At 44.4% G+C, this 25177-nt stretch overlaps 1 protein-coding gene across 2 annotated transcripts in view; it reads right to left on the bottom strand.

The window, feature by feature from the left end:
• Positions 1 to 25177, bottom strand: part of EYA2 (EYA transcriptional coactivator and phosphatase 2) — a 197234-nt gene that overhangs the window by 125685 nt on the left and 46372 nt on the right. The gene's annotated exons all lie outside the window — the stretch shown is intronic.

Raw genomic sequence — 25177 nt, 5'->3', positions numbered from 1 at the left:
AACAGAGCCCCGTCATTGGGGTCAGTGGGAGGAACAGAGCCCCGTCATTGGGGTCAGTGGGAGGAACAGAGCCCCGTCGTTGGGGTCAGTGGGAGGAACAGAGCCCCATCGTTGGGGTCAGTGGGAGGAACAGAGCCCTATCATTGGGGTCAATGGGAGGAACAGAGCCCCGTCCTTGGGGTCAGTGGGAGGAACAGAGCCCCGTCCTTGGGGTCAGTGGGAGGAACAGAGCCCCGTCGTTGGGGTCAGTGGGAGGAACAGAGCCCCGTCGTTGGGGTCAGTGGGAGGAACAGAGCCCCGTCGTTGGGGTCAGTGGGAGGAACAGAGCCCCGTCGTTGGGGTCAGTGGGAGGAACAGAGCCCCGTCGTTGGGGTCAGTGGGAGGAACAGAGCCCCGTCGTTGGGGTCAGTGGGAGGAACAGAGCCCTGTTGTTGGTGCCAATGGGGTAATTAGTTCCCCATTTCTGGTATCAGTGGGAGGCACAGTGCCCTGTCGTTGGGGTCAGTGGAAGGAACAGAGCCCTGTCATTGGGGTCAGTGGGAGGAACAGAGCCCCGTCATTGGGGTCAGTGGGAGCAACACAGCCCCATCACTGGGGTAAGTGGGAGGAACAGAGCCCCGTCGTTGGGGTCAGTGGGAGGAACAGAGCCCCGTCGTTGGGGTCAGTGGGAGGAACAGAGCCCCGTCGTTGGGGTCAGTGGGAGGAACAGAGCCCCGTCGTTGGGGTCAGTGGGAGGAACAGAGCCCCGTCGTTGGGGTCAGTGGGAGGAACAGAGCCCCGTCGTTGGGGTCAGTGGGAGGAACAGAGCCCCGTCGTTGGGGTCAGTGGGAGGAACAGAGCCCCGTCGTTGGGGTCAGTGGGAGGAACAGAGCCCCGTCGTTGGGGTCAGTGGGAGGAACAGAGCCCCGTCGTTGGGGTCAGTGGGAGGAACAGAGCCCTGTTGTTGGTGCCAATGGGGTAATTAGTTCCCCATTTCTGGTATCAGTGGGAGGCACAGTGCCCTGTCGTTGGGGTCAGTGGAAGGAACAGTGCCCCATCATTGGTGTCAGTGGGAGACTCTTGTGATAGACCAACGCAAAGTGCCACATAATTGCGAAGTGGAAGGGAAATGACAAATGGTTTTCAAAATGTTTTACAAATAAATATCTGAAAAGTGTGGCAGCATTTGTATTCAGCCACCTTTACTCTGACACCCCTAACTAAAATGTAGTGGAACCAGCTGCCTTCAGAAGTCACCTAACTAGCAAATAGAGTCCCCCTGTGTTTCACGTGGTCTCAGTATAAATACAGCTGTTCTGTGAAGCCCTCAGAGGTTTATTAGAGAACATTAGTGAACAAACAGCATCATGAAGGCTGAGAAACACACCAGACAGGTCAGGGATAAAGTTGTGAAGAAGTTTAAAGCAGGGTTAGGTTATAAAAAAAATCCCAAGCTTTGAACATCTCACAAGGAACATTCTTCCTGCTGATCACCAATGTAAGGGACATTCTTTCCACTGACTCCCAATGTAAAGGACGTTCTTCTCACTGACCCCCCCCCAATGTAAGGGACATTCTTCCCACTGACCACCAATGTAAGGGACATTCTTCCCACTGACCCCCAATGTAAGGACCATTCTTCCCACTGACCACCAATGTAAGAGACATTCTTCCCATTGACCACCAATGTAAGGACCATTCTTCCCACTGACCACCAATGAAAGGGACATTCTTCCCACTGACCACCAATGTAAGGGACATTCTTCCCAATGATCACCAATGTAAGGGACATTCTTCCCACTGACCACCAATGTAAGGACAATTCTTCCCACTGACCACCAATGTAAGGGACATTCTTCCCACTGACCACCAATGTAAGGACCATTCTTCCCACTGACCACCAATGTAAGGGACATTTTTCCCACTGACCACCAATGTAAGGGACATTCTTCCCACTGATCACCAATGTAAGGGGCATTCTTCCCACTGACCACCATCTCAAAATGGAAAGAGTACGGCACAACTGAAATCCTACCAAGACATGGCCGTCCACCTAAACTGACCGGCCGGGCAAGGAGAGCATTCATCAGAGAAGCAGGCAAAAGGCCCACGGGAACTCTGGAGGAGCTGCAAAGATCACAGCTCAGGTGGGAGAATCTGTCCACAGGACAACTATTAGTCATGCACTCCACAAATCTGGCCTTTATGGAAGAGTAGTAAGCCATTGTTGAAAGAAAGCCAGAAGTCCCATTTGCAGTTTGCGAGAAGCCATGTGGGGGACACAGCAAACATGTGGAAGAAGGGGCTCTGGTCAGAGGAGACCAAAATTGAACTTTTTGGCCAAAAGGCAAAACGCTATGTGTGATGGAAAACTCACACTGCACATCACCCTGAACACACCATCCCCACTGTGAAACATGGTGGTGGCAGCATCATGTTGTGGGCATGCTTTTCTTCAGCAGGGACAGGGAAGCTGGTCAGAGTTGATAGGAAGATGGATGGAGCAAAATACAGGGCCATCTTTGAAGAAAACCTGTTAGAGTCTGCCGAAGACTTGAGACCAGGGCGGAGGTTCCCTTTCCAGCAGGACAACGACCCGAAACATCCAGCCAGACCTACAATGGAATGGTTCAGATCAAAGAATCTTCAAGTGTTAGAATGGCCCAGTCACAGTCCAGACCCAAATCCAATGGAGAATCTGTGGCCAGATTTGACAATTGCTGTGCCCAGACTCCCTCCATCCAATCTGACAGAGCTTGAGGGATTCTGCAAAGAAGAATGGGCAGAAATGTCCCTCTCTAGATGTGCAAAGAGACATCCCCCAAAAGACTTGCAGCTGAAATTGCAGCCAAAGGGGGTTCTACAAAGCATTGACTCCGGGGGGCCGAATACCAAAGCCGACACACTTTTCACAGATTTATTGGTCACAAATGTTGGAAACCATTTCTCATTTTCCTTCCACTTCACAATTATGTGCCACTTTGTGTCGGTCCATCACATCCAATCCCGATAGATACATTGTAACATGACAACATGGGGGACATTTCAGGGGGGAGGGGGAATATATTATAACATGACAACATGGGGGGACATTTCGGGGGGAGGGGGAATACATTGTAACGTGACAACATGGGGGGCATTTCAGGGGGAGGGAATACATTGTAACATGACAACATGGGGGACATTTCAGGGGGACGGAATACATTGTAACATGACAACATGGGGGACATTTCGGGGGGGAAGGGGGAATACATTGTAACATGACAACATGGGGAACATTTCGGGGGGGGGGTTGGAATACATTGTAACATGACAACATCAGGGACATTTCAGGGGGGAGGGGGGAATACATTGTCACATGACAACATGGGGGACATTTCAGGGGGGAAGGTTGAATACATTGTAACATGACAACATGAGGGACATTTCAGGGGGGAGGGGGGAATACACTGTCACATGACAACATGGGGGACATTTCAAGAGGGAGGAAGACTTCTTCAAGATGCTGTATTAAAGAATTGTTTAAGATTTGGTGATGGCATTCAGTTTGTAATTATGAATGATGAGCGGAATGATCCTTCTATTTACACGATGGAAGATGTGCAGGTTTATATCACTCGTCTGAATGATGAGCGGAATGATCCTTCTATTTACACGATGGAAGATGTGCAGGTTTATATCACTCGTCTGAATGATGAGCGGAATGATCCTTCTATTTATACACGATGGAACATGTGCAGGTTTATATCACTCGTCTGAATGATGAGCGGAATGATCCTTCTATTTATACATGATGGAAGATGTGCAGGTTTATATCACTCGTCTGAATGATGAGCGGAATGATCCTTCTATTTACACGATGGAAGATGTGCAGGTTTATATCACTCGTCTGAATGATGAGCGGAATGATCCTTCTATTTATACATGATGGAGGATGTGCAGGTTTATATCACTCGTCTGAATGATGAGCGGAATGATCCTTCTATTTACACGATGGAAGATGTGCAGGTTTATATCACTCGTCTGAATGATGAGCGGAATGATCCTTCTATTTATACATGATGGAAGATGTGCAGGTTTATATCACTCGTCTGAATGATGAGCGGAATGATCCTTCTATTTATACATGATGGAAGATGTGCAGGTTTATATCACTCGTCTGAATGATGAGCGGAATGATCCTTCTATTTATACATGATGGAAGATGTGCAGGTTTATATCACTCGTCTGAATGATGAGCGGAATGATCCTTCTATTTACACGATGGAAGATGTGCAGGTTTATATCACTCGTCTGAATGATGAGCGGAATGATCCTTCTATTTATACATGATGGAAGATGTGCAGGTTTATATCACTCGTCTGAATGATGAGCGGAATGATCCTTCTATTTATACATGATGGAGGATGTGCAGGTTTATATCACTCGTCTGAATGATGAGCGGAATGATCCTTCTATTTATACATGATGGAAGATGTGCAGGTTTATATCACTCGTCTGAATGATGAGCGGAATGATCCTTCTATTTATACATGATGGAAGATGTTCAGGTTTATATCACTCGTCTCCAGTATACATATTTTTAGAGACCAAAAAACAAACCTAATTCTCCCTATAATTATATTATAATTCTTGCTGAAGTCCTGAGCGAGGCATGCTGAAAACAACAACATACAACACAAGGAATGACAGATGATACAACAGGTATACAGCAGGTACCATGCAGCATTTTAATAATTCCCACCGCCACCACCCGATCGCCATCACGGGGGGTCTCAAAACTCCAACAAAATATCTCTCCAACCATAACCAGCCTGATTCTGAAATGAAACCTTCCAGTGCAGTGCAAATCCAGTAAACATTCATCAAAGCTAAGGAGTCGCTCAGCAGTTTGCAGATTACATACTGGCACTCTGTACATTGGGTGCTGCAGTTAGCACCTTTGCCAGGTGACTGCTGAGACAAAACTGCTTACAGGATAAGCCACCTGTAGACTTGTTTTTTTTCATCCAGTCTAGAAGACTGACAGACTTGATGTAATCGGGTAGAAAATGTAATTACCATGCACTATTAAGCACAGCCTGGAAATGCCACGGGCAATCGGGGATTGCTCTCTTGTGCACATGCAGTATAAATACAAACAATAGAACCAGGTCTTTAAAAATAATGTAATGCGCAAAAATTTTAGGATAGATACATTTGCATATAAAAGTTCTGAATAAAAGGAAGTTGTATACCGTATTAACCTGGGGAATGACTGAATCTAAGCAGCTAAAAGTGCAAAGATTCTGCGCCCCGATTCTCTTACCTTGTATGTCTGTACAGAAGGAGATAAAGAGGAGACTGCGGCTTTTGCACAGGTCAGCAGGTACGATTAGCCCAGAAGGGTCACTCATTGTCCTTTACCTGGGCAGTCTGTGGGACCTGCGGGCCCTCCCGCTCCCCTCCCTGGTGGTCACAGATGAAGAATTGGAAGACCATTCATTGCAGTAGGCAGCAGCTGGGAGACGGACCTCCCAATGCTTCCTGCAATTAGCAAGTGAAAGAGATTAGGGGGAAGATAGAGCACAGGGCCCATCTCTCTACGGAAGGTGGGGCCACGGCTTTTGTGACTGCTCAGGTATCCGGTTGATTGGCTCCAGGTAGGGAGAGCGATGAAACGGCCTTTTCTTCAGCATCCACCTCCTCCAGAACAAGAGGCCTCTTATTCCCCTGAAGATTGGGAAAGAATTAGCGAGGAGGAAGGCCGCACTTAATTAAAAAAAAGGAGATTTGTGAAGGTTTAAGTGTCCTGGGAAAAAAAAGGCCAGAGCAGGTATCAGACATAAGTATTGTTGCAGCTAAAACTTGTGTTGATTACAAAGTATCAAGGAAAGCGCAGCCTTTAACCCGATTTCCTGTTATTTCGCACTTTCCAAAAATGCCTAATCTCCGGCTCCTTGAAGACCCTCCTACATGATGCATCACGTTCCGTGGTACAAACAATCCGGGAAAATGGAGAACATTTGTGCCCATGTGGTTTTCTTCTCACCTAGAAGAAGGAAGAAGCTGCCGACAAGAAGCATTTTTAGCTGCAGAAAAACCCAGAAGAAATGAATGGGAACATTTTGATTTATTTAAAAAATTTATTCACAAATGATTGAAGTAGAGAAGATCTTTATAGGGGTCCTGAAGCCATACCATTCATTTCCTCCCATATGTATGTTATAGACCTGTGGGGGCATCCATATACCCAACGTGGGTGTGATGTCGGCTGTGCCAGCAAACTCAGACATGTCACTCAAGAGACACTCTATAGCAGCCTTTCTCAGCCCTTTACCCCAAAGGAACCATTGCAATAGTTTCCAAGTCTCTGGGGATCCCAACAAAACTGAATCAATCAAGGTCAATGGAAGTCAATGTAAAGAATGCTCCTTACATTGGTGGTCAGTGGGAAGAATGCTCCTTACATTGGAGGTCAGTGGGAAGAATGTCCCTTACATTGGGGGATCAGTGGGAAGAATGTTCCTTACATTTGGGGTCAGTGGGAAGAATGTCCCTTACATTGGTGGTCAGTGGGAAGAATGTCCCTTATATTGGTGGTCAGTGGGAAGAATGTCCCTTACAATGGGGGCCAGTGGGAAGAATGTCCCTTACATTGGTGGTCAGTGGGAAGAATGCCCCTTACATTGGGGGGTCAGTGGGAAGAATGTCCCTTACATTGGGGGTCAGTGGGAAGAATGCCCCTTACATTGGGGGTGAGTGGGAAGAATGTCCCTTACATTGGGGGTCAGTGGGAAGAATGCCCCTTACATTGGGGGTCAGTGGGAAGAATGTCCCTTACATTGGTGGTCAGTGGGAAGAATGTCCCTTACATTGGGGGTCAGTGGGAAGAATGTCCCTTACATTGGTGGTCAGGGAGAATAATGTTCCTTACATTGGGGATCAGTGGAAAGAATGTCCCTTACAATGGTGGTCAGTGGGAAGAATGTCCCTTACATTGGGGGTCAGTGGGAAGAATGTCCCTTACATTGGGAGTCAGTGGGAAGAATGTCCCTTACATTGGGGGTCAGTGGGAAGAATGTCCCTTACATTGGTTGTCAGTGGGAAGAATGTCCCTTACATTGGGGGTCAGTGGGAAGAATGTCCCTTATATTGGTGGTCAGTGGGAAGAATGTCCCTTATATTGGGGGTCAGTGGGAAGAATGTCCCTTACATTGGGGGTCAGTGGGAAGAATATTCCTTACATTGGGGGTCAGTTGGAAGAATGCTCCTTACATTGGTGGTCAGTGGGGAAGAATGTCCCTTATATTGGTGGTCAGTGGGAAGAATGTCCCTTACATTGGGGGTCAGTGGGAAGAATGTCCCTTATATTGGGGGTCAGTGTGAAGAATGTCCCTTACATTGGGGGTCAGTGGGAAGAATATTCCTTACATTGGTGGTCAGTGGGAAGAATGTCCCTTACATTGATAGTCAGTGGGAAGAATGTCCCTTACATTGGGGGTCAGTGGGAAGAATGTCACTTACATTGGGGGTCAGTGGGAAGAATGTCCCTTACATTGGGGGTCAGAGGGAAGAATGTCCCTTACATTGGGGGTCAGTGGGAAGAACGTCTTTTACATTGATAGTCAGTGGGAAGAATGTCCCTTACATTGGGGGTCAGCGGGAAGAATGTCAATTTTACAGAATGTTACAAAGATCATTAGTGTCATACTGCTGGGTCAGAGAAGTGATTGAGGTTGGTGGAGAAAATTGCTCCATAATAATCCTCACCCTTCCCCAGGCAGGGAGGTGAAGGGAGGGGAGGGGTGAGGTAGCTGGGTCAGCACAGACAATAATTAGACACTCTGAGAAGAGGAGAGGAGAGAGCTATGACATGCAAGGAAGGAGGGGGCTGAGATAGGGAAATTAATTTTCCTGCAGTCGTCCCATTTTCTAGTATGTCCAGAGAAACATTGCAAGTGAGGCAAAATTGTTTATGGAAAGGAAAACGATAGCAAAAAAGTATCTAAAACACTGGAATCTTCTGTGCTTTTACCTGCAATTTTGTATGCTGGGGACGGGGTCTTTTTAGGAAGATCGTTCACACTTCATTAACTGCTGTTTTCCAATCCGCAGACAGACAGTCCCAGGATTCTGACAGATGCATGTAAATATGTACACATATGTACTTCTATATATATGGAGGGATGCACAAATGTCTGCAGTAAACCCGAGCGGAGTGGAATGTGGTATTGCCCAGCAATGTGGCTCAGTCAGGGTGGAGCAGGCTATATATAGTGCAAGCTGGGACTGCGAAACCAAAGCCACGTTAGAATGTCAGTTATCCCTCACAGCAATTGCAGACTCTTGGTATGTCTTGAAGGAATTTGGGGGGGAAACGGGTCCGCGGCCTCGAAATCGAAGCAAATTGTATGGTCCATGTGTTACCATCACAGTTGAGAGGTGGATGTTGTGGGATATGGATTCATGTCATGTAACTAGACAAAAATATGATAGAACCCAGACCGGTATAAGGGAAGACACTATGACTGGCCCTCAAGAGCCAAACTGTCCTGTGATAATACCAATGGAATTGTGGTCAGATCACAGTGGCACTTGGTGGTCCCAGAACAATGACACTTACACTTGGGGGATCTAGAGCAATGACACCCTGACACTTGGTGGTCACAGAACAATGACACTTACACTTGGGGGATCTAGAGCAATGACACCCTGACACTTGGTGGTCACAGAACAATGACACTTACACTTGGGGGATCTAGAGCAATGACATCCTGACACTTGGTGGTCCCAGAACACTGACACTTACATTTGGGGGATCTAGAACAATGACACACTGAAACTCGGGGGTCCAGAACAATGGCACACTGACACTTGGGGGTCCAGAACAATGACACCCTGGCACTTGGTGGTCCCAGAACAATGACACACTGACACTTGGAGGATCTAGAACAATGACACCCTAATACTTGGGGGTCCAGAAAATGACACACTGACACTTGGGAGACCCAGAACAATGACACCCTGACACTTGTAGGATCTAAAACAATGACACCCTGACACTCAGGGGATCTAGAACAATGACACTCTGGCACTTGGGGGTCCCAAAACAATGACACATTGAAACTTGGGGGTCTCAGAACAATGACACCCTGACACTTGGGGGATCTAGAACAATGACACACTGAAACTTGGGGGTCTCAGAACAATGACATCCTGACACTTGGAGGATCTAGAACAATGACGCACTGACACTCAGGGGATCTAGAACAATGACACCCTGACACTTGGGGGTCCAGAAAAATGATACACTGACACTTGAGAGACCCAGAACAATGACACCTTAACACTTGGAGGATCTAGAACAATGACACTCTGGCACTTGGGGGTCCCAAAACAATAACACACTGAAACTTGGGGGTCCCAGAACAATGACATCCTGACACTTGGGGAACCCAGAACAATGACACCCGGACACTTGGGGGATCTAGAACAATGGCACACTGACACTTGGGGGATCTAGAACAACAACACACTGACACTTGGGGGATAAAGAACAATGACACTTGCACACAAACGCTACCCTATAATAAGTCAGTCTAAAATGTCTTCAGCTGAACGTGAAGGGGTTACAGTCGGCTGATATTTTTGTTCCATGAATAATAATCTGGAAATAAACATTCAGCACCGCTGACCTCCTTGCATCACGCTGAATCCCCTGTAGGACATGAAGGGTCTAATATTGGCTGCGGACTAAAAAGCGTGCGATTCGTACCGGGGGGGGGGGGGGGGCAGGAGAAGAGTGCGGGGCCAAATCACAACAGTTCAGGAAGTTTTGTGCAGGAAGTTCGGTGTCAGAATATGTTAGCGTTGGGAGGGGAGCACGAGCCCCCACCGTAAGATGGGGGATGGGAGGTGGGAACTGTAACCTCACTGTGCACCCGCCGTATTAGATATTCACTGAGATACAGTGGTTTCCTGGCCAACAAATCTCATCAGAGACCCACTTCTGTAAGAGAGAAGGAAAAAAACTGCAGAGCGATTCGCTACGTCTGACCAACGAGAAGAGAACTCAGATCATTTCTTTTAATGGGTTTAACATCCTATAACTTGCTACACTGGCTGTTTAAATTATTAGCCCCATTTTGTAGTCACTATTTTCCTTCTGAACACTTCCATTTACAAACACTTCAAAGGGGACTTTTACTAATTCGAAACTGGAGGCGGAACTTTTTTTTTCCAGGGGATTAAAGTGTATGCATGGACAAAAAAACAAACAAAAAACAAACATACAGTACACATCTACCATACATTTCGCCACGGACTGTCTCTTTAAAAGTGATGCCTATAAAGAAAAATAAAGGTGGATCTGCAAGAAAGCCACACCTGGCAGTACTCGGGTCGTTGGTTCGAATCCCAACCACAGCACCTCCTGCCTGGAGTTTGCATGTTCTCCCTGTGCCTGCGTGAGTTTCCTCCCACACTCTAAAGACATGCTGGTAGGTTAATTGGATCCTGTCTAAATTGGCCCTTGTATATGAATGTGAGTTAGGGACCTTAGACTGTACGCCCCTTGAGGGTTAGGCACTGATGTGAATGTACAATATATATGTAAAGCGCTGCATAAATTGACGGCGCTATATAATTACCTGAAATAAATAAAAGTCAAAGAGCTCCCAACTTCTTGTCTGAGCTGACAACGCTGCCTCTGCTGCTCTGAAATCCAACAGTGTTGTCAGCCTTGCCCAGTGAGTGAAATCTATCAGTCAGAAATGAAAAAAGATGGCCACCATGTGCAGCTGAGCACAACTTCCAGCCACTATGTGACCTATTTTAATTCTTTATACTTCTGACGAAGCTCTGTTTTATGGAGCGAAACATGTAGAGTTTCTTTTTTTCTTTGGGTCTTTCTTTGGGAGTACTTTTTGAATGCACATGGTATTCGCTCCTCTTTCCCCTTTTTTTTTTTTTTGGAGAGGTCTGTACTGCATTTTACAGTGCATCATTTGCATTCCTCAAGACAGTGAGGTATTTTTGACTGGATATGGTGATGTATGGGGCTTATTCATGAGAGGCTGACATTTAGGCCCATGGATGAGTGTACCCGTATTATATATCTGTAGCAAGATACATTATTCTATCTAATTAGTTTTCTCCAGGGGGGGGGGGTAACTCCATTTCCTTAACAGAGATTATATATTCAATCTGACAGGTTTATGATCAAACTACAGGGCCTCTTTGTATGCCGTCACTTCATCTAAAATGGTATGGTATTGGATTTGGTGTGGTGTTATTAACCATTTGGATGTAAGGTAAATAATTGCAATGGTATCCAGTCATATTGTTGTGCGCAGTACATTCCACTCCAATAGGCATTCATTACAGCTGAGCATACATTTTTTATATATTTTTATATATTTTAGATTCATCAATTGGCCAGATGGTGCGTAGGGTAACGCACCCTCATCCAGTATAGATTAGAAATGAAAAAAGAGCCTGAACATTTTCTAGCTTTTATTCCTAACGGTGACCATACCGGGAAACATTTTCCTTACTTCCTGTCCCTGTGACACCCGTCTTTCCCGAATAATTAAAAAAAACCAAAAACTCAATTTTTTGGCTTACAGGAAGAACTCCAATATAACGAAAAAACTTTCCAATGGCATTGTTGCTTCAACCATTTTGTTTCCTTTTTTTGTGAAAGTCGGAGGGGCTAATGGGCAAATCACCAGGCTTCCTTCCTAAACTGGATTTCCAGAATAATTTGCTGTCTGTGCCCGCCCTCATTTGGGAGGTGTCCTGCCTCTGTGCCCGCCCCCGCCAGCGCTCAGTACCCTAGAATCCATCAAAAACAGCAATATCATTTTTGGGTCCCTTGCCCAACTTCAAATACACCCTCCCTTTGCATGGTAACCGACAGGCGTTGAGACAATGTCAGTCCCCCGGTGTTACTGACATTATCCAGAAGGTAGCAGGTGATCACTTTGGTGAACGGAATTGTTCATCTCGCCGCTCATGATCTGTAATTTTTCATTTCCTCTCGCCGGGGAAAGTCTTGTTAACGCTGAAAAATTGGCAAAAGAAGCAATCTGGCAGAGTTGTGTGTTCCTTCTCTTTATCTTTCTACAGGTTTACGGACCGCGGTAAGAAAACAACGCGCCGGCCAAGGATCGCGATCTGCGGCAGCGCAGCTCTCTTTGCGCTCAATGAAGCAAAGCCGTTTTTAAAGGCACAGCAGATGCACGGCCTACCATTGTCACCAGGGGTGGACAACTCATGGGGTCCCCGGGCAATAGGGGATCATGGGGCCCCTGTGTCCTTGCTCACACTCAAAAAAGCCTATAAAAAAAAGGTACCAGGGGCATTTTATGGGGCCCCTTACTGACCCCGGGCCCTCGGGCAATGCCCAAGTGCTTGAATGGTCAGTCCGCCCCTGATTGTCACCAAGGTGGAGGAGAAGGCTTCCGATGGGAGCACAGGTTCCAATGGCAGCTATCTGAGAAGTGGAAAGGAATTCCCGTCATTTCCTGTTATGTCTCCAGGACAGAAAGTAAAGGGAAATTCTCCAAAAGCAATATAGACATCACAAAAATCCTACAAGGGATTGAACAATCCTTTACTTAAAGTATAACTAAGGGCAAAACTTTTTTTGTGATGGATAGAGACCCCCTGTCAGGCTTTATTCCTGTCTGTGCCCCCATTAGGGAGATCCCCCTCTCTATTTGTCCTGTTTACCATTACTGAAAGTAAAAGTAAAATAAACCCCAAAATTTGCGTTCTCAGAGATGAGGGGAAATTTTCCACTAGTTCTGGTGACCTGGGGGTCCCCAAAGGTATTCCAGGGAATCTGCAAGGATTCCCTCTCAATCCCTGTTTGACTATGGGACAGGAAGTAAAGGGAAATCTCCTGAATGGGGGGGGGATGAGACCACCTGTCAGGTTTTATTTCTGTCTGTTTGTCGTCGTCCCCCCCCCCCCCATTAGGGAGGTCCCCCCCTCTCGATTTCTCCTGTTTACCATTATTGAAAGTGAAAGTAAAAGAAACCCCAAAATTTGCGTTGTTCTCAGAAATGAGGGGAAATTTTCCAATAGTTCTGGTGACCTGGGGGTCCCCAAAGATATTCCAGGAAATATACATTATTGGAATGCATTTACAAATATATGCAAAAACCAATGTTAAAATAACTTTTTTTTACATTAAAAAAAAATCTGAAGAATATATTTAAAATATATATATTTTTAAAACATTTTTAAAATATTTTTAAATATATTCTTCAGATTTTTTTTTTTAACTAAAAAAGGCATTTTAACATATATTTTTACATATATCTGTAAATGCATTCCAAAAATGTAGATTTGTATTTTTAAAGACATACAGCATATTTGCAATGTATTTTTAAAAATATTTTTCATATGTTTTGTAATAAAAATGCATTTCAACATACAGTATATATATATAGATAGATAGATAGATATATTTATTGAAATATATTTTGAAATATATTGAATACGGCCAAAATTGTAGCATTTCAAATATATGTCAATATATTTGGGAAGAATATTTTTAAAATAGATTTCAAATATATTTTTCTTCCATATGGGAAGGATGTCAATTTTGTGTCAATTTTTTCCAACATTGACTTTTAAGTAATTTTTTGTTTGGATTCCACGCCGGAGGTGTTTGTAAAGTAACTTTTTGAGTGAATAAAATGATGGTATTTTGAGAAATATCAGAACTTATCTTTTGTACTTGATTTACCAGTCCTGAAGTTTTGTCACCATAAGTAACCACTGCGCCCACACTTTCTGTGGGTGATGACGATATCGTGGCCTACAGTCTGAAGCCATAAATTGGTGGCATGCTACCGGCTGACAGGCAACAAGCAGAGAGCGTGACAAAGCCAGATTTAAGTATTAATGACTGCCCCTCCCCCACCCCCTGCTGAGGGTAGAGTTACCTGCGGACAGGTGGATGAAGCACAATGATGGACAAGTCTGTGAACGCACACAAGAATACAATGAACATCTGACAAGGTCTAATGACGGCGGTCCAATACTCACACGGCGGCGTTTCCTGCGTCTTCGGTTTGTTCCCAACTTTTAAATGTGTAAAAAAAAATTTAGCTCCCAGTTCCCAACGCCGCATATCCCAGGCTAACAGATACCGACCACCATCTACATCTCCTTCCTGGAACAGTAGTGCTTGCGGGGAAGGGACTCCAATGCTACTTGTGGGTCTCTGGAACAATAGGCAGTGTGTATGGCATGACAGAATGGAGTTCCATATGAACAGGCACTAACCCCCCCCCTGATAACAGCTGTCGCCATATACACCAATATGGTCCCCCGCCTGCACGCTGCTCACCGCTACAGAGACAAAGAAGGCTATTTATAAACCAAACAAATGAAAATCGCTTAAAAGTATATGTGTTAAACTACTATCCACCAAAAAATAAACCCAAACACTCTGCGGAGGAAACGTCCTGTAAATAACGGGTTACCAGCGCACACAATGGGGCAGGTAAACTATTCCTTTACAATCCTTACTAGTCCTAGTCATTCCTCAGTACAGGCGTACCTCGGTTTACGCATTTAAATCGTGCTGCTGGACTTTTCGTATTGCGAAAAATTCATAAACCGAAACGCGGTTTCCTATAGGAATGCACTGAAAACCAATGAATCCGTTCCGCAGGTCAGAAAAAAAGTTAAAAAAAAAGTCTTATCTGTTCAAAACTCTTTATAAAGTGCACTTTAAAGGCATAAATACTGTACAGGGACATGATTAAAATTGAATTCGTAAATGCATTGAAAACCAATTCATCTGTTCGGGAGGTCAGAAAAAAGTAAAAAAAAAGTTGTATTATTATTATTATTATACAGGATTTATATCACACCAACAGTTTGCGCAGCGCTGTACAATTTAAGGGAGACAATACAATTACAGTACATTTCAGTACAGAAGGAATATGAGGGCCCGGCTCTTTTATCTGTTCAAAACTCATTATAAAGTGCACTTTAAAGGCATAAATACTGTACAGGGTCATGATTAAAATTGAATTCGTAAATGCATTGAAAACCAATTAATCCGTTCCGGAGATGAGGAAAAAGTACAAAAAAAGTCTTTTATCTGTTCAAAACTCTTTATAAAGTGCACTTTAAAGGCATAAATACTGTACTTGGACATAATTGAAAAAAAATTCGTAAATGCATTGAAAACTAATTAATCCGTTCCGGAGGTCAGGAAAAAGTTAAAAAAAAAGTCTTTTATCTGTTCAAAACTCTTTATAAAGTGCAGTTTAAAGGCACAAGGCCTGCGCTATACACCTCCCAGGCACAATGCATCCTGGGAAAACTTACTTTGTATTGCGAAAAAAATTTGTAAACTGAGGGTATTTTTTTCAATGGAATTTAATTCGTAAACCAAAAATCACGTTAACCGACACGTTCATAAACCGAGGTACGCCTGTAGATTTTATAACATAACAAAATATTTTTTTTTTTTCTTATTCTCTTTATTAACTTTGGCAATAGAAAAGTACAAAACAAAGCCCATTGGGCATACCCAGGCTAGATTTACATACAAACAACAAAACGAAGAACAAATAAAGTGCAACCACACGATTGAAGAACATGGCATTCCTCTGTGCGGGTGGTGCGGCTGCACGGATTTTTATGCAGATCCACAGCAGCACCACCCGCACATATGTAAACCTAGCCTGATGGTCCGTCTGGGTCCGCCTGTCAGTTTTTCAGGCAGACCTGATTGGATCATCCATAGCCTTCTCTGGAGCGACAGGGTGTCAGCGGACATGTGTCCACTGACACCAATTAGCAGCCGATCCGATCCTGTACGCTAAAAAGAGGCGGATGGGGATCCGATCCCCAATCCGTCTGGTGGATCGGATCAAATGACTGTCAGATGGAAACGGCTGTAATTTTTGTTTTATTTTAAAAAAGGCCATTAATACAATCACTGAAAATAATTTTGTGATATAGAGCAGCCCTGGGTGTCAATGTAAGTTCTCCACATTCTTCATTTCTTCTTTTTCTTCCTATATCTGAACATGTTCACACCAATAGGGGGCAGCACAGTGGCTAAATGGTTAACGCTTCCACCTGGCAGTACTAGGGTCGTTGGTTTGAATCCCTCCTGCCTGGAGTTTGCATGTTCTCCCTGTGCCTTCGTGGGTTTCCTCCGGGTACTCCAGTTTCCTCCCACACTCCAAAGACATGCTGGTAGGTGAATTGGCTCCTGTCTAAATTGTCCCTAGTATGTGTATGTATGAATGTGAGTTAGGGACCTTAGATTGTACACCCCTTGAGGGTTAGGGACTGATGTGAATGTACAATATATATGTATAGAGCGGCGTAGAGTGACGGAGATATGGAAGTAAATGAAATAAATAAATAAAAGAAATATAACCTAAACTGTAGGTAAAGAAATAATTAGCAGAGATTCCCTGAGACCTGATCGTTATTTCAAGGTTTCCTCCGTGTTACAAAAAGGCTGAGAAAGACTGCTTCAGGATGTGCTATATCTGACTCTTCCTGCCAAGGTCAAACTAAGCTCCTCCCTCTCCCATCTTTTTAGCTACCCTATTGGTCACAGATTTTGTCCATCACATTAAATGTTCTTCAAATAGATTCTGTAGCCAGGGGACGGCAGCAAAATTTGGCTTTTAAAGGTTATCATCCAAAACGTACTCTCCGTTCCTTGCATGACCTCCTGCTCTCTAGCTCCATTGTCTTCTCCTCCCATGCTTGTCTCCAGGACTTTTCCAGAGCTTCCCCCATCCTCTGGAACTCTCTACCCCAATTTATCAGACTATCACCTACTCTGCTCACTTTTAGGTGATCTCTGAAAACCGATCTCTTCAGGGAAGCCTATCCTGCCCTCAGCTAATAATGGAATCTTCTATTCCTCCCACCAGTCCATCCCCCACAGTTATTACCTTTTTGTATCACTAGCCCCTCCCTCTTAGATTGTAAGCTCCTAGGATCAAGCCCTCCTATCCCTCTTGTATTGAACTGTTTCGTTGCTGTATTGTCTCCGTTACATTGTAAAGCGCTGAGCAAACTGTTGGTGCCATAAATCCTGTATAATAATAATAATAATAATAATAAAGTGGAGAATGGCATATGACTTCAGCTGCCTATATCTGGATCTATTGATTGGTTTGGCCAACATTTCTTTGAAGGTGATTTCTGCTTTTGTTTTTTTAGAATTTATCGATTTTCACTTGCCCAGATATGTCCAAGACTGCTGGTAGAAACCACAGGGCCTCATACAGCCAACTTGACAAGGACTCCCCCTGCCCAAAACAAAAACATTGTTTACTTCAGTCTTCAGTTATGAATGAACCCAGTGAGTGATCAGTACCAATCACTCATTGTGTTTATTCAAGAAAGGAAGGGGCTGGTAAACGTGACATATTTACTGGACCTTTCCCCACTCTTCATCCTGACGGATGCTATTGTGTGCTAGGGAAGAAAAGAAAGATAGCCGGCAGCACTGTGGGGGTGGGGGGCACACAGTGGGAAATGTATGGTGCACAGGGAGGGTGATGGGTGTGGCCGGGAGGGGGCAATTACTGGAACTGATCCCCTGTATGGCTCCCCCTGCAGCAGCTGAAACTCAGGTGGGAGAAAGAGGAGAAGAAGCCGGTTTTCAGCTGCTGCAGAGAGCCATAGAGGGGATCGGTTCCAGTAATTTCCCCCCTGCTGTGCCGATGATCACCTTCTCTGTCCACATCCGATTCACCCAGCTGCCTGGGCCCCGTACAGGAGGACTGGTGGTCCCCCCTTATCCACGGACCTGTGTATGTCAAAGGTTTAGTTGAGTTATCCAGAGAGAATCGGCTACACCTTCCCTTTGGAAACAATACTACCCAATGCTCTATTTAAATCCAGACACAAAGCAGTGCCGGGGATCCTGCCTCTGAATTCATTAGCTCCCTCTCCCAACACACGCGCACTGTTGAGCCGCTCGGTGTGACACAAATAAGAAGTGACACCGTGTTCTGGATCCTGATTGCTAACCCGTAACAGGAGCCTAAATTCCGCTGCCTCCCGCTGAACTGCGCGAGCCAGCCGCTAACCAAGATGGATTAATACAGCGAATACAGAGGAAGGCGACGTCCTCCTAATGAGAATCAGACACTTAGAAAGTCTAATCAAATGGTAGACCTTGTAATGGGAACCAGAGAGGATTCCAGCCGGTGACGGTGAAGGCCAGGTTCACTAAGAGAAGCAACAGTTCAAGTGGTTGGCCTTCTCTATGAACTATCCTGTGTTTTAGATGTACTGCTCCTTTAAGGATGTAACCGCAGGAAGTACAAACAAATCCATAGCCTGTGAGAACAAATTCATTATAAATTCAGGAGCCAGCAAGTCCACCTTCAGGAGGAAACATTCCCTTCCACTGACAACAGCAGAAAAGTCCCAGAAGTCCTCTAGGTGTCACCTGGAATTGTCTAGATACACCGGCAACCTAGATGCTGGGATTTCTTCAGGCCTGGAAACTCTATGGGAGCTTCTGGTTTATAGACTAGATACATCCTAAATATAGAGCCATTTATCCAACTGTCCATCCAGAGAATCTGGTTTATAGACCGGATACAATCTAAATATAGAGCCATTTATCCAACTGTCCATCCAGAGCCTCTGGTTTATAGACCGGATACAATCTAAATATAGAGCCATTTATCCAACTGTCCATCCAGAGCCTCTGGTTTATAGACCGGATACGTCCTAAATATAGAGCCATCTATCCAACCGTCCATCCAGAGCCTCTGGTTTATAGACCAGACACATCCTAAATATAGAGCCATTTATCCAACTGTCCATCCAGAGCCTCTGGTTTATAGACCAGACACATCCTAAATATAGAGCCATTTATCCAACTGTCCACCCAGAGAATCTGGTTTATAGACCGGATACATCCTAAATATAGAGCCATTTATCCAACTGTCCATCCAGAGCCTCTGGTTTATAGACCGGATACATCCTAAATATAGAGCCATTTATCCAACTGTCCATCCAGAGCCTCTGGTTTATAGACCAGACACATCCTAAATATAGAGCCATTTATCCAACTGTCCACCCAGAGAATCTGGTTTATAGACCGGATACATCCTAAATATAGAGCCATTTATCCAACTGTCCACCCAGAGCCTCTGGTTTATAGGCTGATACGTCCTAAATAAAGAGCCATTTATCCAACTGTCCACCCAGAGAATCTGGTTTATAGACCGGATACATCCTAAATATAGAGCCATTTATCCAACTGTCCACCCAGAGCCTCTGGTTTATAGGCTGATATGTCCTAAATAAAGAGCCATTTATCCAACTGTCCACCCAGAGCCTCTGGTTTATAGACCGGATACATCCTAAATATAGAGCCATTTATCCAACCGTCCATCCAGAGCCTCTGGTTTATAGACCAGACACATCCTAAATATAGAGCCATTTATCCAACCGTCCATCCAGAGCCTCTGGTTTATAGACCAGACACCTCCTAAATATAGAGCCATTTATCCAACTGTACATCCAGAGAATCTGGTTTATAGACCGGATATATCCTAAATATAGAGCCATTTATCCTACTGTCCATCCAGAGCCTCTGGTTTATAGACCAGACACATCCTAAATATAGAGCCATTTATCCAACTGTCCATCCAGAGCCTCTGGTTTATAGACCAGACACATCCTAAATATAGAGCCATTTATCCAACCGTCCATCCAGAGCCTCTGGTTTATAGACTGCATACATCCTAAATATAGAACCATTTATCCAACTGTCCATCCAGAGCCTCTGGTTTATAGACCGCATACATCCTAAATATAGAACCATTTATCCAACTGTCCATCCAGAGCCTCTGGTTTATAGACCGCATACATCCTAAATATGCGGCTAAGCTGGTTGGAGCTCGTTACCCCTCCTCAGTGCAATATATGTGAACATTGCTGTCTGGGCATTGGTCACAATGACAGAAATGAGTGTTGTAGACTTGTCAGGGACCGGCCGGATCACAGACTATCGGCAGGAACTGTTTTTCTCATCAGGGCTCGGCGTGGTGACAGAGCACTTAGAGTGAGTGCTTGGCGTGACCTTGGCTGACCTTCTCCCCCTCCACTCAGACATTATTGCTTCCTGTGTCAGACTTTTTCTATATACAAAGCTTTTTTTTCCTTACCTTCTGAAGGTGAAATACACATCGCTCGAGCGTGAAACAACCAAATGGCATTTTACCTTACAATGTAAAAAAGTACACAACGTATAAAAAGAACACAAATGTATAGAAAGAACACAAATGTATAAAAAGAACACAAATGAATAGAAAGAACACAAATGTATAGAAAGAACACAAATGTATAAAAAGAACACAAATGTATAGAAAGAAAACAAATGTATAAAAAGAACACAAATGTATAGAAAGAACACAAATGTATAAAAAGAACACAAATGTATAGAAAGAACACAAATGTATAAAAAGAACACAAATGTATAGAAAGAACACAAATGTATAGAAAGAACACAAATGTATAGAAAGAACACAAATGTATAGAAAGAACACAAATGTACAAAAGAACACAATGTATAAAAAGAACACAAATGTATAGAAAGAAAACAAATGTATAAAAAGAACACAAATGTATAGAAAGAAAACAAATGTATAAAAAGAACACAAATGTATAGAAAGAACACAAATGTATAAAAAGAACACAAATGTATAGAAAGAACACAAATGTATAAAAAAAACACAAATGTATAGAAAGAACACAAATGTATAGAAAGAACACAAATGTATAAAAAGAACACAAATGTATAAAAAGAACACAAATGTATAGAAAGAACACAAATGTATAGAAAGAACACAAATGTACAAAAGAACACAATGTATAAAAAGAACACAAATGTCTAAAAAGAACACAAATGTAGAAAAAGAACACAAATGTAGAAAAAGAACACAAATGTAGAAAAAGAACACAAATGTAGAAAAAGGTCTCCAAAGCCAACTGAAGTTAAGACGCTTAAGGCCTCATGTAAACGTCAGTTTAGGAGCTTTTGGCATTTTTTTTTTGCCAAAGCCCCTGAACTCAACTCAATAAACGCCTACGTGTCCATGTACACACAGGATTTTACCTGAGATAGGGGCAGATTTTGGACAAAAAACTCAAAACACCTGTTCCAAGGTAAGGGGAAAATCTTCGGATGGTGACACCTGTTCCAAGGTAAGGGGAAAATCTTCGGATGGGGACACCTGTTCCAATAACAACTAAGTGGGGATTTCCTCCCCTCCTAGCCCCAGAAGACATCTGGTGTGACGAAACGCATTGGGTGGAACGTTCCTTGTGACGCCATTGCGCAGGAATATACTGGTAGTACAGGTTTTTGTGTGCCGATTAGTAATTATATCGAGATGCTTATGGCTTTTACATGCGTGTAAGTGCGATTCTTGTCTAATCAGTGTTGTTTTTAATCATCTACACCAGTGGTTCTCAACCTTACTAATGCCGTGACCCTTTAATACAGTTCCTCATGTTGTGGTGACCCCCAACCATAAAATTATTTACCCAGTAATTATAATTCATGAGTGTCGTTTTACCTCCAATATTGCTGCTTTCAACACAGTAGCTGCTTTTAACAGAGTAGCTGCTTTCAACACAGCAGCTGCTTTCTACACAGTAGCTGCTCTTTACACATCGGAAATATGTGTTTTTTGATGGTCTTAGGGGACCCCTGTGAAAGGGTCGTTCAACCCCCAAAGGGGTCGCGACCCACAGGTTGAGAACCACTGATCTACACTAAGAGTGGCATATCATTTGTTTTTCTATGGATATATACGCACACCTTGTATCCATGTACATCTGGGGGAGCGGTTTGAGTCACCAGTTTGATTCAGATCTCCATTTTGGTCTATTAATAGTAGCGTTTGTTGACCTCTCTGAACAAGGGGTCAACCTACCTGGTAAGCCCACGTCTTGTCTTCCACGGTGGTGTTGGGCGACATTGGTAGTAGTAGAAGATCACGGGATGATTCTGGAACGATTCTCCACTGGCACCCAGCGATCACCGAGGAACAGTGAAAGTTGAGAGGTCTGTGTGGGACCAATACAGATCTCTCTCCTGTCAGCTCCAACATTCTGCTTTGTATTGCTCTGCATAGCAATGCAATACAAAGCAGCATGTTTCTCTAGTAAAACACACACAGTGAAACAGCACACAGTTAACCCTTTGATTGCTCCACATGTTAACCCCTTCCTGCTCAGCGTCATTAGTACAGTGTCAGTGCTTTTTATTAGCACTGATCAGGGGGGTATTTACCACAAGGCAAACAAGGCATTTGCCTAGGGCAGCATTTTTCCGGGGAGCAACACCTTCCCCCGGAAGAAGGGACATGCATGCCATGGAAACCAGGTGGGAACTGAGAGAGGCTGCGGACTTCTTGATGGTGTATGCAGAGCCTGACTCTCATTCCCGGGGATGCCTGGAGCTGTGAAGGTGAGTGTCTTTTTGTCTGTCGCCGGGGAGGGGGGGTGGTAGTGGAAGGGTCTCTCGTGTGGAGGGCAGGGGTGTTGCTGGTCAATGTCCGGGGGGGGGGGTGTTGGTCGGTGTCCGTGGGGGCAGACGAATTTGTGGTTGCCTAGGGCAGCACAAAACCTAAATGCACTGCCACTGATCACTGTATTGGTGTCACTGGGGATGTCATTGACAGTCAGGCCCCCTCCCCAGTGTCAGAATGCCCGCCGCAGTCTCGCTATAAGTCGCTGGTCGCCACGGAACAAAAAATCCCAGTATCTACACTGCCATTTGTAGATGCTATAAGTTTCACGTAAACCAATTAATTTACACGTATCAGGATTTTGTTTTTAGCAAAGACACGGAGCACAATACATTTTGGCCTAAATAAACGATGAAATTCGATTTTTTTACATTTTTTATTAGATATCTTTTATAGCAAAAAGTCGAAAATATTGTTTGTTTTTTTTCAAAATTGTCGGTCTTTTTTTGTTTATAGAGCAAATAATGTAAAACACAGAGGCAATCAAATACCACAGAAAGAAAGCTCAATGCATGGGAAAAAAAGGACTTCAATTTCATTTGGGTGCAGCGTTGCATGACCGCGCAATTGTCAATTAAAATGAGGCAGCGCCGTATCGCAAAAAATAGCCTGGTAAGGAAGGGGGGGGGGGAATCCTCTGGAGGGCGAGGGGTTAAATAGAATATTTTTATGATCCATTTATTTATTTTGTATATTGACTTATTTGTATATGCAACATTGTAACGTTTGGTGTTTATTTTGGTTTCGGATTATTAGCGCAACACTTATTATCGGATTGGGAGGAAATCCCCTGTTTGTGTTTGCTGCTCATTTTATTGTTTTTTATTTTGAACTTTTTCGTTTTCATTAGTGGTCTAAACCTGGGATGTCCTTCCTGCTGTGTCACAAGGACGGGGCGTGACGGGGAGCCTCCCCAACAAGATACAGACGACAATAAAAACCCGATCCTTCCACTCCATCCAAAGCACCACCATTCCGGCTTTGGCTATACTTGATATTAACCAGGGGTGGACTAACCATTCGGGTACTCACGCATTGCCTGAGGGCCCGGGGTCAGTAGGGGGCCCCATGAGATGCCCCTGGTACCTTTCATAGGCTTTTTTGGGTGTGGTTTGAGTGTGGGCGAGGACAGGGGGCCCATGATCCCCTATTGCCCGGGGGCCCCATGAGTTGTCAGTCCACCCTTGATCTTAATGAAAGTACAAGGCTGTTTCTTTTCTGCAACATAAAGCAGAACTTCAGCCATTCATACCAAGATAAAAATAAACAGCCCGTTAAAAAAAAATAAAATTAAAAACAAAAAAACCCCCAGCTTTTCCTGCAATATTCACATTCAATCCAGGGAGTTCCCCTGTAGGACTTTTTTGGCCTCTAAATGTCTGATGACCTTTCCAGCCACTTCCTCTGAGCCCAGGTCGTCCTGGACCTGCCCCCAGACTATAGCTGGGCAGTAAAAAAGGAAAGCAGCACGGTGGTAATCTCATCACTCTGCTCTCTCCTTCCATCAGCGTGCTTCTAGTCAGCACCTAAACAGGTCTTTGTGCTGTTTCCTTCTCTCACACTCTAGCCCTGCTGTTCAGGGACTGATACCAGGTCACACCGAGGCATTTACAAAGTACACTTAGCACTGGTTCACACCGATATGGAATTAGAAGCGTTTTTACATTTTTCTTGTTGCTAGGGAGACTTTAAACACAAAATGCGGCAAAAACGCAATACATGCTTTTCTGCAGCGTTCCCATTGAAGTCTATAGAACCAAAAACGCAATGTTTTGCTTTAAAAAAAAAAAGTCCCTGACCCTTTCCAAAAAAGGCACCGGGTGAAAATGTGGAAATGTGAACCTGTCCCATAGGAAATCATATTACATGGACTGTACTGCGTTTCCGCAAAACACGGCAGAAAACGCTTAGGTGTGAACCTGGGTAACATGGGATTTCAGATGTCATGCGACTTGGGGTCTCGCAAGTTGGATCCCAAGTCATGGCAGACTCAACTGAGCCTTAGGCAGGCCATAGAGGGGCCGTTTATCAGCTGAATTGTCGGACGATAAACGAAAAATCGGTCGGCGCCGTTGCCGACGCTGCCACCATCGTCCACGAAAAAACGGCTGTTTTTCGTGGATTTTCCAGCATGAACGATAAAAATAAATGAGAAGATCCACGAAAAACGGCCGACGGGCTGGCCCCACTAACGGCGTGAATATCGGCCGATTTTTCGTGTGGACGAAAAATTGACCAATGAATGACCAGTCTATGGCCTGCACTATCCTGGGTTCACACTGATGCGGTGTGGCAGTCGCAGCATTTTCTGTGTGAATTCCACACCGCATCAGAATCGCACCTCGTTCATGCGAACCGCGTGTATGTTAAGTTAACAACACCCCGAAATCGCGATGTGCAGAATTGGATCCGATAGGTGTGAATACCCATGCGATCCGATTCTAGCGCAGACCGAAAAAAGGGTCCTGCGCGTTTTTGGTGCGGTGCGATTAGAGCCATACAAAATGTACGACTCCGATCGCACCGCACACAAATCGCATGTGCTTTGCAGAGGAATGCGGTACGGTTCCTGTGCGAATCACATGCGATGTGCCGCACCGCATGTATGTGAACCCGGGCTGAACGATGTATTCAGAATTGGGGCAGCACAG

The sequence above is a fragment of the Staurois parvus genome, unplaced genomic scaffold (assembly GCF_062004578.1).
Source record: "Staurois parvus isolate SC_StPar_1 unplaced genomic scaffold, SC_StPar_1.0 ptg000699l, whole genome shotgun sequence".
In the NCBI taxonomy this organism is placed as follows: Eukaryota; Metazoa; Chordata; class Amphibia; order Anura; family Ranidae; genus Staurois; species Staurois parvus.
This window is presented reverse-complemented; position numbering and strand designations above follow the sequence as displayed.